This window comes from Aphis gossypii, chromosome 2 (genome assembly GCF_020184175.1).
Source record: "Aphis gossypii isolate Hap1 chromosome 2, ASM2018417v2, whole genome shotgun sequence".
Classification (NCBI taxonomy): Eukaryota; Metazoa; Arthropoda; class Insecta; order Hemiptera; family Aphididae; genus Aphis; species Aphis gossypii.
In genome coordinates this window covers 56976009-56994794 of record NC_065531.1, presented here as the reverse complement: position 1 = coordinate 56994794, position 18786 = coordinate 56976009, and positions in this window count along the sequence as shown.

Below are 18786 nucleotides of genomic sequence, written 5' to 3'. Positions count from 1 at the left end.
TTTGCAAACATTATACGTATAATAATGTGTAGTTTTCGTTCAGTGTTTTAATTTTTTTTAAAACAAAAAACAAATTTCCTCACGCTTGTGTAATAAAATATATTGAGTATAGGTAGAGGTAGATAAAGTGTATATTTGATTTTAACTTAATTGCTAATTAATATTATTTGCAATTTGCATGTGTAAGTACATTATTTTAAATAAATCCAAATAAAAAATTTTGTAAATAATCTTGTTGATTTAATAATAATTATTATTAACCGATTTATTCATTTAATTGATTAAAACAATTATCTATGCAATCAATTCACTATTATATTAAAGTAAAATTTAAATATAGTATGTTTCTATAGTTATTTTATTGTAATTATCGAGAACCATCTACAAAACCAAATTAAACATTACATAGTACCTTAGAAAGATACACTCATAATATTATTTTGCGCGATATTAGTATAGTACTTGCATAATAATTAGTAGTGCACGTTATTAGATTATAATTTATAATAAGGAACTTCACACTTATATCGTTATTGTTATTATAATATAAATCAAAATATAATAGCATTATGCAAGTTTCATTCATTACAGAAAACTGTGTATTTTATTTTCAACACACGAATAACAAAACTTGTTCAAAACTAATATTTGAAATGAAAAAGTTTTTATATCATTAAATATTTTGAAATATGCTTATAAATGTGATAGTTTGATGTATTTAAATCCCCATGAGATACCAACGGAGAACGGTTGGGATAATTTTATATTATGTATATGGAATTGTATAGGTATAAGTTATATGTTGTAACCAGCGATTTCGCGAGTAAAAGCTTCCGAATTAATCATGGTAGGTAAATATAATTTTAATCAAACTTTGTGTGCTTATGTAAAATAATCACATCGTCATCTAACTTAATAACGTGCAAATTACAAAAACTTTGTCAGCACATTATATTCAGAGAATAACTATTATTTTAGGCATGTTTTCACTGTCCTAGAACGGCTAGAACATAACAATCGATACGCGATAAAATTCTGTTTCCTTCAAATAGACAACTTACAGAAAATTTTCTGTCTTGTATAATAATTTTGGGTAGAAGTAACAATAGCTACAATTATTTTTATTTTCGATTTTGTTATTACAACTAGATAAGCATAATAAATAATATTTTCATGTAAACGGTCGTATTGGTTTTATTATTTTAATATTATTGGACACCTTTCGCGTGTGATTTATCAATGTCTATTCAATAAACATCGAAGATACAGCTTTCCAGTTCTCCTCTCACAAATAATTTGAATATATAATAATAATAGATAAATATTACACGACTCACTTAACTATTATAATAAGCCATGACTCACACGTTAGCCACCCTAGGGTATAGTATATTAGACATGGCTATTACAAGATTATTTAAATATATATTGTCATTTTGTAGCACATTCACTTATAGACGACCTAAAGGGAGACGACCCTTTCGACCGTAATCGATTCATGAAACTTTGTTAGAGTATCGTACCTGCAGTATACAACTCATGCGTAAATATAACGTACTTACATCTTAATCGTAAGTTTGGGTTCTCCGCTGTATAGTTATAATACGTATTATTATAGGTCTATTGCTCATGGAGTGTGCCGGCTCGGAAATATTATAACATTAAAACTCTGCATGTGTCTTGAGAGAGAGCTGGGAATTTAAACTTTTCGACTTACCGTGCATGCACTATACTTTTTGAACGACTTAATTATAACCTATATTATACATAACATCATAGTACAATTTAATTTAGGTAATAATCATTAGTTAAAATATATTATGATGTTATGAATAAATTTAAAAAAAGAATCAATTTCGTACTTGACAGAACTATGAAAGAACTGTGTTCATTTTAATAACACCCGTGCTCAATGTAAATAAAATTCACCAAAGACCGTATGTCTTGGTTGATTTGCATTCTTTTTAATTTAATATTCGAGTATAGAAACCATCGGGTTTGAAAAAGGAGGTTTTTATTAGAAGATTTTATAGAAAATTATTTTTGAAAAAGAGGAGATGTGATTATTGTCTGATTCAATGTTGAAACTTAAAAGATGCATAAATTATATTACAATATAATATATTTTCAGAAAGCTAAAAGTTTGACGTCAGTATACTGGTAGGATTTCATTCTCTCAGTTATGTAAAAGTAACAAATATTTATATTTTTAACAATTTAACGAAACATTCAAAATTGAATTTATTAAGTTAGTATAGATAACTTTATATTTTTTAATGTTAGACGGCATTAAGGAACCGGATTTTTTAATTAAATTAATTAAATTGTGATAATGATAGTTAGTAATCATTGAGTTGTTAAAAAATGTAGATTATGTAGAAAACTCATTTATTTTTTAGTATAGCGAATGTCACTTCAGTTAGATGCTTACTGAAAAATTCATTTAGTTAAACTGTTTTATAATATGACTTAAAAACGAAATAATTCTGGGTAATGACTTTTCAAAAAATCATAATTTTTAAATTATTATACATTTTTGTAGCTGAAGTAAAAATATATTATGTAAAATAAGGAGATAAAAGAAGATTATAGTTTATCGATCAAAAATCGAATTTTACATCTTTATATTTTATAACCTCAAGTTAAACCGTGTGAATTAGTTGATTTCTATGACATAAAATATATATTCGCTTGTTTATAAAATGTTATGGATAAAACCTTATGTTTTGTTACGACTTAAGACGATAAATTGTATTGTCAATTCATTACACGAGATTCGCTAGTCATTAAACGTGTTATTATAAAAATATATTAAACGACGTTTAAATCACATTTCCATTATTTTAAAATGGACCTTAGCTATTAGCAAAAAAAAATAACTATCTTTTATAAAATATTATTATAATTTTCCTTTTAGTAAACATTTTTTCGGTCCCCTTGCTCATCAATTTACTTTCACTCTATGCGTGATTTTCATAACAATTTCGTAACTTCAGTGCAATGACGAGAGAAAGATTAACAAAAAAATCAAACACTTAATTATACTATAATCAACAACAATAGAATAATATATATTGATGGAGTGTTTTGATCGATACATGAAACGTTATACTTATAATAAACTGCCATATGTATAATTTCCTTAAAATTTAGTATCATACAAACTAAAAAACCAATATCCAGCTGAAAACGTTTAAATTAAGAAGTATTTAATCATAAAGTATATTTATCTATAAAAACATTTATTATACGCTTGCGCTTAAACATAATATTACTTATTTACCGTGAGAAACTATTATCAATTTATCAACGTAGCATAATACTTCGACATTTTTAAACACACATGCATACTTAAATTAATGTTGAATTAAATAAATAATACATATATAGGCATTGACTAACCAGCTGACTAATATAAATGGTACTCGCGAGTGTTGTTTTATGTTGGAAAATTGTACCAATCTTCCATAATTAAAATTTCTTTGGAGCGACAGTGCAGAACTAAATTGCATGTTCCAAATGCGCATGGTTTGGCACAAATTTACACCCTCTCCCCCCTAATATTACATCTATAGTACTATCGATGGAAATCGTGGAGTCCAATAAGGTTTCTTGTTGGCTTTTTTATTTTTCAATCGACTGTAACCAGCTGTCGTTACAACATGGGTGAATTATTCATGAAATCAAAAAAGAAGTTTGACGAGTATTTTTAAGGATTGTTTAAAAGCAATTTAACTTATGGTATTGAGTCCTGCTATAGCGTTACATGCAAGACGTTCAGTCAAAAATCCCGTAAATTTAACGCATATGTTTAATTTAATGTATATGTATATAATACCACATAAACTATGCTGACAGTTTAATTGTAAAAGTTTTTTTCTATATATATATATATAATATATGTAAGTAATCGAAAATTACTTTCATTGAAAAACATAATGTTTGTTTTTTTTTATTTTGTACTTATACTTTAAACAAAAAGTATTACTTTTATGGTTATAAATTAACAGAATTTATTGTTCAACGAGTAGCAACTGAATAGGTACCTATGGGGTAGTTTGTATAGCAAACACTGAAAAATAAATCAAATATATCACAGTTCAGTTCCCATTCTAAATACGACATAATATTATGTTCTACGTCTTTGTAGTTTGTGAATAATTATTACTCTACATAATATTATGGGTATATGTATATATGTAGGTATATAATGAACCTAATTAAAATGCATTTTAAGTGCAACGATTGAATCAGTAGATAGTACAATTAACTGATTAAACTAGAAAATATTATTTTTATTTGTTTTTAGAGAACGCATTAACAATATTTTAATTATAATACAGGTTTTAAATCCCTTAAAATACCAATAACTACTATCTTAAACGTTTAAAAACAAATTATTTTTCAAATAGAATTATTTCGATGATTACTTTAATATGTATATTATACGTTCCACATGAGTGCTCAAATGCAGTGTACACTACTACTCAGTAAGACTGAAATATGTCTGTTTTTCAGCTTTTCGTGTTTATTTGTTATACCAAATATTCGTGTAATAGGACAAGCGTTATTTATGTTTGACTATTGTGTAGATAGTTTATCGTATGGTTTACACGCAGTCACGCAGACTAACGTTTCTATCGATGAAATACGATATCGGATATTATTATATCATTTTTTAGTTTTTACCTATAACTTCGTGGAAATCTTATAATATTATGTAATTATACATTATTACCTACAGATATGGCTGTATAATAAACAATAATAATATCTTAACCTACGATTCTGTCAGGTAAGCATATAATTAATATAACCGCTGTTCCGTTCGGAAGATAAATAATATTAGAGTATGTAAGCACGATACAATTTTTTACACCGGCCAATGTTGATTTAATGCTGCAGCGGCCGACAAAATCAATATTATCTGCGGAAATAATATATAAAAAAAAAACTATTCAAAAAAACTTACAAACCTTACATTTCGGTTACATCCTGAAATTCAATACAACAATATTGTTACATTTGACGAATTAATGAATGTGGATTTAGAATTTATTAGGTACATAATACAATATTATTGAAGGTATGTTAAATACTATTAAATTTATAATAATATTATAAGTTTTAACGATACATAATTACTTCAGTAGCGACGTGACACTGAAGTCACAGTATAAAACTTAATGCCGTTGCAAAATAAATCCAATTTATTAATAGGAATATATCATAAGTATTATACTTTACACTTGTGCACGTAACTTACCAGTGAACAAATTTTGCAATAGTGCAATACATAATAATATTATTTTCATATGACACAATTAATTCAATAGTCATATTATACATTTTTTCTTGGTTCTATTATAAGTACATTGTACAAACAGTCTATCTGTGTATACAATAGAATAGGCACTCACCCAATATCCCTATTTTAATTTATAGCATACATAGTATAATATTAATACATCAATATATGTATATACCTCGTATTATAATAGGTATATAAAGGGTGGTCACTGTGGTTCGTTATTAACTTACTTATTACCTATACACATTACATACCATTTATAAACTGTTATGTTATATACTATATAACGTTTTCTGCTAAAATGTAAATTTCTATACCTACAAAATTAAGTCTTATAATAGATCAGTGACGAGTGCAAATAACGAATATCTAAATGGTTACGTCGCGAGCGATTTGTAGAGTACATAAAACAAATAATAATACAATACAACATATTTTTTTTTCATCCTCATAACGAAATCGAATATATTTCGTTAAATGGACATCCAGTTAATAAAGAAAATATTATATCATAATATAATATTAAAACCGTTGCTTGTTTAATTTTATTAAACACTAATTTTGCGTAAAATTATTCTTTTGTATTTTTTTTATTTTTGGTTAGCTATTTAGTCATATTCTTTTTGACATTATACTTTTATTTTAAAAATCCAATAGTTTTATGAAACTATTTAACGTTTCGAGCGTTTTATCTATAATTTATGTTATTTTTGTTCTAGAACATGTCAATATGATTTGGAAATGACACACATTTAAATATTTTATAACCTATTATATATTAATATCGATCTATTTTAGTTCAAATGCGAAATAACTCATCACACCGTGGTCAGATATCTTAGTCACTATTTTGAGTAAAATCGATATTGTTTAAAATATTATTTACGTTACCAACAGTCAATAGTTAACACAAATATAATTAAATCATTGAAGTAGCTGTAATTATATCTTACCAAACCAATATTTTTGTCAACCAATGTTTTGATATTGGTATTATGTTTTTAGCATATAACATTTATTTATTATTATCGATGTGTCAATGATGGCTGTGTTATATTACTATAATTGAGTGAGTATAATGTATAGGGCCCTGGGGCTTCGTTCAAATTTTGTTATATTTTGCAATTTAACATGCGATCTTTTTCGCTTTATCTATAATTTTCGTTGGTTATTATTTTAATATAATTTTATCAAGCTTCAAATGCAATATGTATATTTACAAATATTTCTTTTTTAGTTTTGTGTCATGTGCCGTGCGTTATATTAAATAATTTTCTTAAATAATTATTATTATACAACGAATACTAATGTTTTAAACTCAACAAAAAATTATGCAATTCCCCCGATATTATTATTTTCGTGTAATTTTGTGAAATATGTCAATGTACTATCTATAAAATATATCGACATTATTCAAATAGTTAATTGTTTACTATGGTTATATACGTATTTTAAATAATTTATATTTTCCTATTAAAAAAATACATATTTTTTTTTCATATTCAATTTAAATATTACAAATTCTTAACATTATGTAGAACGTCAAACTATATTATAATGTATTATATAATAATATATAAATCTATGCATATAATTTCTTAATAATTACGACTATAACAAAACCGATTGCGATAATAAGTGTTTCATATACGCTGAGCATATTATATTCTTATTTATTTTACCTTACAATATACGTGATACTTACATCAACTTCACGCATATCATTATTATTACTCTCGTTTGCAGCTTCCCAGGACATCACGCAAAATCCTATTACAGACATAATCCGTAAAATATTACCTTCTCCCCTACATGTATTAGTATAAGATATCATTAAGTGTGTATATGTATGCGTTTCTCGAAATGACACGAATTTCTGCGGTTTTCAATTTGCATTAGTATACTTATATATACATTTACATATTATACGGACATCGTCGTATATTATAACAAAAAAAGCTGTTAACGATAGTATAAACTTCAGTCGTTAATCTATGCGCATATAAACTATAGATGAAAGCAAAATTTCATCTTTTGATATTTGTTTTATTCGTGATATATATTATACGTTTAATGTTCACGTCTATTATTATAATATAATATTATAATTTTAAATATATAATATTATTATAAAGTATATATATTATATATATATATAAATATATACATAGCTTATATATTTTATAATGGACTTTTGGTGATAAAAAAATGAAGACAGAAGATATTAATATTTCAAGAAACCGTCAAAATTATTATTACGGCATCAATTCCTTTTCCATTAAAAATATTTTTTTTTCTTTAAACACAGCTCTTGTCTTCGTTAGAAACAAGATTTCTTGTATTAATAATAAGCTTAAGACAAAGAAGGATAGACTTATAGAATATCATAATGTATATTTTTAATAAGTAATATATTATTACAATAAAGGAAGAAAAAAGATTTTGTAAGGCTTATGTATTACTAACGTGTTGTAAAAATAAGAAATATTAAAACAAAAACGATACCTATTTAAAGTCTATGTTATTAATAAGTTTTGTAAGTGCACGTGTCTTTGACAGTACATTGGTTTCTTTTCAATTCAAAAATGAATTAATGATGATATATCTAAGCTTGAAGGTTTTTCTTAAACAGTACACATATAGTGTTATGCACCACGTTAAGTATTATTTACTTACACTATACTATAATGTAGGTATATGCATATACATTACACCACCATAAACGGCTATAGGGCTATATTCTAAAGAATTATTTTTTTACTGTTTGTAGAATCTACATAAAAATAATTTTTCACCCATTTATCCTGAGTTGAATACATGCATCCATTAAAAATATTCGGGAGTATAAACATGTCACCATTTTTTTTCGGTTATATTTATTGAGCCAAATGTGCGTTTTTTAATATTTCCTATAATTCCATATTTTAGTAATACTTTAAAAATAAAGGCAGATACGTATAATTAAATGTTGTTTTTTTTTTCATATAGACATTTTCAGTTTATCGCCCTAGAGTAAAAATTCAATTTTAAAAATACAGTCATCGATTTATTTTATCCTCCGTGGAGTTTCATAATATATTTTGTATCCGTGTCGCGTTATGATTACAAGACCAAAATATAACAACGATATGAAAATCATATTGTCACGCTATACAATGTACACAGCACTTTATTATAATACATTAAAATAATTTACCTTAAACGAGTTCACCGGTACCTAACCGTTGGAATCGCGTTTCAATACATTTTTTCTTATATATATATATTTATATATTTTAATGATATAAATTAAATTTTTTGTTACGTTTTTCTTTTATAGATTACAATCATATTATTATATAATAACACACTATAATGAGTTATAATATTTTTCAATACTATTTTCATTGCTGTTACTACTTTTTTCTATTAGATCGTCAACTCGATTACCCAAACTTAGACTATAATTCAATTATCCGAACCTAACCTATTTCCACCATAATGTAACCAATAGTTTGATCGTTTTATTATCAAATAAAGGTATCGTTTGTGAAGTCAAAAACCCTTTGTCATCTAATCACTACTGTTCCATATTATGTCGAAAAATACACTATCCTTTACGATGTTCATGTGGAAGCAAAATTAGACAGCTATCTATCTGTATCGTCGTTACTCCAAAATGCGAGAACTATACATAAGAACCCTCCTCTTCGTTTCGATAGAAAACGGTTTCGTGGCTTACTGCAGTAAAATGTTACTAAAGAATATCTTTCTCAATACCTCTTATAAAAATTAACAACTACCTACAAAAAAATGATGGTAAGAAAATGTATAGATCAAATATTAGATACAAAAACAAATAAAGGTTTTATACCATGGTTGGTTATGGTTTGTTATTAAACAAAATAATTCATAATATATTAAGTTAGATAATCGCCAGCAAAGATATTTACGTTTATTAAATAAAAATACAAACGCAAGTTTGTAAGTTGTAAACTATCAAGAATGCTAGAGCACGCACTAGATAAAATCAACGGTTGATCAACTAAAATGTTACCCTCTCCCCTCCCTCATCGTTTGAACAAACGATAATATTACGTGTTTAGTATTGCTGCAAATTCAATTATTTAGACCAGCGTCTGTGGCTTTATGTATTTTTACTTTTAAATTAATTTGATTTTGACTTTTTAAATGAATGGTTTTTTAAATATGTATTTCTATTGTGTCAAGAGTTAAAAATAATATGGTTATTTCATGCGATGCATTTAATTATACTAATCAGCGATTTAAAGATAATACTGTTCTGTAGATTCATCATTTTTTTGTATACTTTTTATAGATACTTACAATTAATATTTATAAATATTAAAATTAAAAATAAATATATTAAATATTGATATCTACGTGATTGGTATGTATATTTTGTATACCTATAGTATAATAGTATAGACGTGAAGAAATATGGTACGTACAACTGATTTATTTAAAAACAAATTTGCTATTGTTGGGAACTGTTTAAATATTAAAACGCATATATTGCTTATTATTATACAATATACATACTACCAATAGTGTATACCATAAATTATTGAATATTTATAAAAGGATAATGTAAATATTGTGTGTTATAAATTTTTACCTACCTAAATGTGTTCAAATAGTTATTAAATTAACTACCTAGGATATAAAATGTTATATTATACATTAGATAAATATTATATATGTACCAAAACTTCGTCATCGGTTACACTTATTAATGGATGTTGCAAAATTAATTTCAGCTTTTCTCCGTTTTCCTCCATTATATTTTAGATTCTGATCAATACTTGTGGTTTTCTTTCTTCTTCTACTTAATTATTATTTTATTAAATAATTGCAAGATTTTATTGTTTACATCGAACTTATTTTTTTAGTAACTTATAAAATACATTTATAATTTATGGATGTTTTACGAATCGGTGTTTTCGTTTATTGAGTTTAATATTCTAAAATACTAACTTATACGAATCGGTGAAGAGACATAATATCCTGAGCTAGATATCAATTTAACGGGTATTACTACAACAGTGACAAGTATATGGAATATAAATACATAATATGCTATCTCTATACCCGTGTACTCTTTAATATTATACTGAAATCGTTCAAGCCGTGTTTCCATTGTTAAAAAAAAAAAAAAAAAAAACTGTAAACCCAATTTATTTCTCATGAAAATAATGATCCTTGGAAAGTCAGTAAGTAGGTAACTACCAAAACACCTATAATATAGCGTGAAACAATCTTATGTGTTTATCCAATGACAGTAAATACGTAGTCCTTATCGGAAATTTATTTTAGTCTTGACAATTTTTTTTTTATTATTCAAAATGAATAATGTAATGTAAGTAAAGATGCTACTATGTAATAGGATAAGTTTGTCAGTAGTCAGCAATTTATTATTAATTATTAAGAAGGAGGCAGTATTTTTTTTCTTAAATTATTGCATAAAATATATTTATTTCGTGTTTTTCATATTATTATATAATAGGTTGACGTAGATTTAATGTTATCCTTATCACACTATCTGAGTTATAAAAATAACCCTATAACATTATTTAATAATAATTATTATTGTATTAACATCATATTATTTTTTTTCAAACAAATTCTGGTATCGTTTTTAAAGAACTCTTAATTAATATTAATTAATTATAATATGGATATTTAAAACTTATTTCTAAGCCAAAAAATTAGATGGAATTAAATTTAACAAAACATTTGCACCTACATAATTATTATGTATTATAGTGATAATATTATCCAAAACTAAATCACTAAAATTAATTATTATCGTGGTGGTAATATACGAGTATATAATTACTTATTGTACAATATACACAGTTCATATTATAGTACAATTATTGTAAATACATAGCTGATATAGTGTGGCAGAGCAGGTTTGCGGATTTCACTTTCCTATACTCTTCAATCGATAGCGTGTGAGGATATATAATATTATATTTTAAGTCAATTTTATTTTTAATCACCTTAATCTACAACAGTTATCCGTGTATTGAGAAATACAAGGTAATTCTGTTGGGTAGTTCATCTACTCTACAATATATAATACAATTATATGTATTCCTTAATCTAAATGTATACTTATTATTACTATTCTACGCTATACAGTGTTCGTCATCTGTATCTCATATGCAATTATCTATGCATTATAATGCAGAAAGATGTATGTAAAATTCTGCAGAGTAACGCATTTTATTTTAGTATTCCTTTTGAAACCGCTATATATATATAATAATTAATAAGCATATATTTTACAGATTTATTTCAGTGTGTCTGTACATAATATTATAATAATAAACAATAAATTATAACAGTGTTGAAGTATCGGTTTTCTAACGCTGAGTTCACATTTCTCAGTTGTAAATTACAAATAAAGGACGAATAAGAAATTGTATTTGTCATTAATTGAAAATCGTATGGTTATCGATGGTTTTTTTATGTAATATACGATCAGTTTAATAACTATATTATGATGACGTTATATACCTTATGGCTTATACCCACAAGTGTTATCTCTGTCATTTATAATGTGTGTTCAGCGCAGAACACATTTTGTGATGTAAGCTTTAATATCAGAGTAAATTTACATATTATCAAATTTAAAGGAAACGATATTATCTAGGAAATGTCATATATTTTTATTAATATTATCAATTTAAAGAGAGTTATGATCATTTTAATATTGTAATATTTGGCATAACTATAGTTCACTTTAAAAATGATGATATTCATAGAAGAATATGACATTTCCAGATAATATTCTTACCTTTAAATTTGATAACAGGTAAATTTACTCTAATATTAAAGCTAACATCACAAAATCTGTTCTGCTGAATGCAAATCTGATATGATGTACGTTGGTAAGACAGAAACAATACATGCAGACATAACGTCCTCTTAAGAGCTATAAAATTATATGCTATTTGATTGGAAGATTATTTTCTAATGATGTATAGGATCACATTATATACATGACAAACAGTATCCAGAGGAGTAAAATAATTCAACCAAATCTGTTTCAATATTTTTGAATTATGAAATTATCAGCTGCTATGTTTAAGTATGCGATTATAACGTGTTTTACATACATAATTACGAATAGCGCACTTGCCTACATAAAATATCCACTAAAATTATTTATTTGTAAGATTTGATTTAAGCAGTTAATACGCAATTACTAGAAGTTAGTGTTTTTAGTAGCAGCATGTCGTATCGTATTAGATATCCTTATATGCACATAGTTAAATTGGTTTATTATTATTTACGTGTCATAGATAACTACATTATTAAGTTATGGATAAATTGTATTTAAATATTCGATCAGTATTTCACCGTATAATATTATGATAATGTGCAATATATATGTATAATGATGGTTTATACGATGCATACATAATACACATATTATATTAACCGGGTGTGTTATCCTCATAGTTAGAATTGTATCGAAAAAATTGGTATGCTAGGGGTGTGAATAATATAATAACAAAATTCTTACTCTTCTCATTACGTTCATTAAATTAGTACAGCCATTGAATCAAGGAATTAGTAACTTTTAAAAATAGCTCCAAATAGACATCAACGTTTTTGATTCAAAATATATAAATAATTAAATAAATTATAATAAGTAAAATGTTGAACATACCACCAGAGAATAAAACGAATCCGCTTAACAGAATATTACTTACATTGTTAAACACAATCAATAACAACCACTTTTAATAATATAATAAAAATAATCGTAAGACAATGTAGTCAGATGCTGGGACTAACTTTTATATTACAAAATAAATTAAAATACGTTCTTTAAAAGCCGTACTGTAAACTCCCTTTTTACGTATTAAATAATGCCTAATTTTAATAATAATATGTTATCGAATTTACTTATTGTACTTTAGTACATTGAACCCATCATAAAGGTATAAACTGATTATAAAAGTATATATTTTCCCCTTTATTTCAATCAAAAAAATATATACTTCCAATTTGCGTAATTATATAACTAATATAATATATGCAATAATATAGATAATTATAAATTATTCTAAACTGTAAAAAAGGAATTCCTATTAATAGTATATTAGGCTTGTTTGAATTCGCTTAATATTAATGTAGCTGCGTATAATATACAGCTTGAACATGTAGGCGATTCACAAACTATATATTATAATATATGCAATATGAGATTATAATATAATACATATTGTTATATATATATTATTTTATAGAATGATGGTCATATGTATGCGAATTAATGCAGTTCCATCATAATCCAGACATCATCACTACTCGTAATAATGTTCTCGTCGAAACGATATTATTAATAAATCAAACACGACTCGGTATATAATTATTATTATATTCAATATTCATATTGCACCTATAAAATTGTGTTGGAGATAAGACTGACGTTTACAGTGTTTAAGAAAGTTTTTTATACTATCGAATGCGCTGTTTTCGTTGTCATTGTAACGCGCTATATTATTAAAAAAAAAAAAAAAAAAAAATATATACGATACGAGAGATGGCTTACGTGACTCTCGGATACAGGCGCACGTATACCGTGTGGGATAGGTGTGGGAGAGATGACAAAACTGGTTTCTATTTATACATAATATATGTTATGTCCACGACTCTACGCACATAATTATTATAGTTTCGCGATTATTATTTACACGCTCTGACGTTTCGAAATTTGTTGCCACGCTGATCGATCGACGAGAGACGAACGACGCGGCTATACGGTGCCCTTCTCGATTTTCTGCATCTGCAGCTGTTGTGTTCCCGGGGAGAAACGACGACCGATAGACGAAACACACACACACACACTATGTTAATATACGTAATAATATGTCATTATAATAAATTATGATCTCTATTCTTTTCGTGCGTACGTTTTCGAGGTTCTAGTGCCGAAAGCTGATTGTCTCGCACGCACGCGTTCTTTCGGTGCAACGACGCGTATCCGTATCAGTGAATTGTAGAACGATTGTGAACTCTCCCGGTTTAAACGACATGTAAACTGTTTCTGATATACTTCTATGGTTCACTATACCACCTGAACGATGCAATGTGTCTCCTCGAATATTAAAAAGAAATACATCACAGTTTCTCGTGCACGAAACGAGAATATAAAATTATCATATAATAAATACATGTATTTAATAAATGTATTTACTAAACATAAGTTATACTAAACAATATAGAAACAAATATAGTGTAAATTAACTACTTCGGCTTAAATTTAATTTTATATTAAAATTTCCGGTTACAATAGTCGAGATACTAATATAATGTATCATTATTAAACATGAGTTTAAACAATAAGTACTTATGAAACAATAATTTCCATTTTTCTGTAAAATAGTGTACCATTGACCGAATTTATATGTTTATATCGGTTGGCTAATATTATATATGTGTATTATTTATACTCACAAATTGGTATTATACAGTGAAAATATATTTTGAATGTATTATAATAATGATTAAAAGCTTAAAAACAAAATGGATTCTTGAATTTTAGCAGGGTTATTTGATATTGTGAAAAAAAAATTAAAATTCTACTGACGACTAGAATTTATATTATATATGTGTGCGCGTGTTCGACGAAGCACTATAATATGTCCTGCAGACAATACAAAGCGAGATTAAAGATATAATATATATCCTATGTATAAGAGTGTTGTACACTTCAGATGTTCCGAAGACCATCATATATATTGCGTTTGGTTAGGACAAAGGGAAAAAAATGCTTTTGACGTGGAAATGACGATTGCGAAAAACTATTATACATTGATGATTACGACGATACGATCCTTTTTAACAGCGCGCAGCATGTATTGTCTATGCGCTATTTTCTTTCAACGTTTGTAGTATATTTTGTAGTATATATTTATAGGTATATATATTATATAGAATAAGAGAGAGGCTGTACGTGTACTCATAAAGATACGAGTCTGTTTTAGCCGTTCTACACTTTTTTGATTAAACCCTGCGAAATAGCTTTTATGTGTGTGTCTATATATAGTATCGTTGCCATGAACTAAAATGCCGCAAGTACAAAAATAATTATAAACAAAAACCCATAAATATAAACGCATAGACAGCTTACAAAATCTTAAATTTGACTATTTTGTAGGTTGTTGTGCACTTTCGTTTTACTTAAATTCAAGAATTTATCTGAATTGAAAAATAATATTATCCTTTATTATGCATAATATTATATATGATACAGCGATATACCGGAGTATGATTTTCAAAAAGCGCTTGACACAATGATCAATTTTTCTCAAAAACGTATCATCTTTTAAGTTTATATATAGCAGTATGCATAACCGATTTCCACTGTCAAAATGCAATGAATATCCGAAATCGCTAAATGGTATGAGTTTTAAACGTACCCTGTCGTAGGTATTTAAATAAATAAATATAAATATATTTAAGTATTACGTTTTGGAAGATCTCGGTAATATAGCTGATACCATGATCAACGACCATGCAGTATTATAGGTCGCGCGATATGCGTCTCGGTCGATTCGAAATGTTATTCCATATTATACCATAAATCGTTTTACACGTTTACGGTCATATTAAAGTATTTTGAGCATTTTGAGTACATTCGATATAATATTACACTGTCAGTGGGACAGTATAGAACATATCACACAATACTATATATATTTAATAATGATATAGAAACGGAAACGCAAATGTCGGATTACGTAAAGTATTATATTATATGAAATCGCGTTACAGCGTTCGTTTTGAGTCGTTGCACAAGACATATCTACAAAATGTATCTACGGTCGTTGATGGAAAGCCTTACACTAATCAAGCGAGCCATTATTTCTGATCAAATAGATAAACTTAGCAGTTTACAGTTTAATTGCCATCTTAAATTAATACAGTTACGTGATAAACACGGAAAACAGATGATTGATGGTAAGTCATTTGTATGCAGTAGAAAAACAATTAGTTTTTAAAACTTCTCGAACGTCATTTTGTAACTCATCTAAATGATTGAGTGTGACTTGCTAAATTTTAAATTGTATTCAAAATACTTTTATGATGTGACAATTTTAGATTAAAATCGGTTGTTTCCATGACACAGGTTATATTGGATAAATTTTAAATTTGTATTTGTTTTATTACGTGTAAATGATTTTTTTTCTGGATCTTATCTAATATATCTAATAAATTTGTTACATAAATTTTACAACGGAGTATAAAATGTTTGCACGTGTACTAAACATTTTCAATTTTGTTCTTTACTTTTTGGGATAGAAAAAGTGTGTAGGTATCTCGTTAAAATATTCGTATATTAATATTTTACTGGGTCTCCTCCAATGATTATTTTCCACATAATTCGTGTAAATTAATTTTGAAGGATTTTACTAAATCTCGTAATAGCCGTTAAAATGTTCTCTGGGTCACCCGCTGTTGGAACATCAAATTATTTTTTCCTATTTATTGCTTTATGCCGAAAGATAATACATAGATATTATTCATTACACTTTTCATAATATTTATCATAAAATATATGTAGGTATGTATTAACGAAATATAGAAAAAATTCTTAGAAATACTTAGTACACTCGAAACATTACTTAAGTTTAAATATGATGTTACAACAATATTATTATTTTGGAAATGGTTTGAAGGTGATTTCAAAAGAAGCGGATTATTAATTTTATTTTGGAAAGAAAGAGGACATTCTTCAAATTACCGATAATATTAATTGCATTAGTGGTTAATGTAATCATTAGCATTACAATAATGTGACCTTATAAACATTTATTTTTTTTTAACAAAATCTTAATCGTTATTAGTTAAATCTCTTATCTAATTAAATAAATCTTGTAAATTATAATACAAATACCAAGAACTCGGACATCGATATTATTATAAAATGATAAACAAATAGATTTGAATTTATCTTTTTAAATAAAACATCCATGTACACAAATTTAAATTGTTGTTAATTACTATAAAATCATAGATACGTTACCCTAACAACACAAACTAAACAACTTTCTTTGATATTGATATCCTAAATATAATATAATAACTTAACTCAATAATTTACTTAAGCGTGGAGCGACAATGGATGTTATTAGTCATTAGAGAGGTTGGTTGAGAGAAATACGTTTTCGTTGCTTTTCACTGTAATTTCTCTGTTATACCGGTATGCTCTCTTTGCAAAAGTGACTTTGCCATCGCTTTATTTATTTCGTACAAAATGCGTAAAACTTAATGATATTATATTATACAATATCATTCGATGCTTGTGGGTACTTTATGATATTTTTATTTTTTTTTTGTTTTACCTCGATACGTTTTATAATATATTTAACAATGTTTAATTATTATTCACCTCTGTTACTCCCACAGAAATGATACAGTGAATATATTATACAAGTATACAACATTATATAATAGTCGGTATAATACTAAATATTATTGCACACGCACGAACGTTTGAATAAAGCTGTATTAGTGCAGAATCATGTGATAATAAGAAAACTCAATTTTTGATATTATATTTATTTTTGCATATTGCATACATTATACACCTCAAGTATTTTGCATTCACTCAATCATAAAAGAAAAAATACAAACAATAAATCATTTATTTTGTGATATTAATAACACCATTTGATATATTTTATATACACTTATTTATTTGACGTAGGTTCGTTCTATAGTAATATTTAATATTTTTATGTTACGGTTAAAACTAAAAATACGAATACTGTGAAAAGACTTTTACCGATGAGTCTTTGTTAGGTTAGTAAATTCTAAAACGGTAGGTATACAAAAATAATCGATCACAATTCGATTAATTATTAGCAGTAGCTTAGACTTTTATAAACAATAAATCAAAAAATATTAGTAAAAACAATCTTTTATTATAATATAATTCTAAGCATAACAAATTTTTTAAAAACCAAAATGTTCAAATCAAGTATCTATCGTGATTTTAGAGTATTATTTTTTATATCCTTGAATTTATTAAGATTTTAAATGATAAAAGCTGGATACTGGTACTTTTACCTTAATATATATTTTAATGCTATGTGAACAGTAACAATACAATATACAGCCTTATTACAATTTGCTCGTCAGTATAATTTATTTCTTATAAAACACGTGGTATTTCCACAGCTTACTGTTGTTATGTGTTTAGACCTTCATCGAATTATAAACGAAAGAAACACTCTTATATATTATTATAACCGAATAAGTAAAAACATTATTATATTTTTATAGACCATTATAATAAATACACATCACCTACTTGTTAGTATTTGTACAATATATTATATACATATATGACATATATTATGTGTAAAATACGCAAAGCGTTTATTATAACTATAAGTGAACTCAATTCAGCATGCAGTCTAAGCACATACGGACTCATTATCTTCAAC